Source organism: Choristoneura fumiferana, chromosome 6 (genome assembly GCF_025370935.1).
Source record: "Choristoneura fumiferana chromosome 6, NRCan_CFum_1, whole genome shotgun sequence".
Classification (NCBI taxonomy): Eukaryota; Metazoa; Arthropoda; class Insecta; order Lepidoptera; family Tortricidae; genus Choristoneura; species Choristoneura fumiferana.
The window spans coordinates 16,937,372-16,937,738 of NC_133477.1; positions in this window are offsets into that span (position 1 = coordinate 16,937,372).

Here is a 367-nt window from a genome sequence, read left to right on the forward strand (position 1 = left end):
TAAACATGTGCATTATTGAAAATAACATTTTTACTTAACTCGTCACGCATCCTAGAGACTACATTTAGTCCCTAACTTTTTTGTGCGGGAAATGTCCTAGAGACTACCAAGTAGTCTAAAGGACATTTCCCGCACAAAAAAAGTTAGGTACTAATGTAGTCTCTAGGACGCGTGACGTTAATTTTATCTATAGCGTAATATTGATAATCTACGTAGCTATATGCATACGTAAACATACATATCTATATCTAGGTAGGTGCATAGCATAGGCGCGCTTTAATGGAGAACTAGATGGCACCTCTTTCCATACAAACCAATACAAGTTCTGACATACCCGTCTATCTCCCTATATATACTGTAGTCTTTG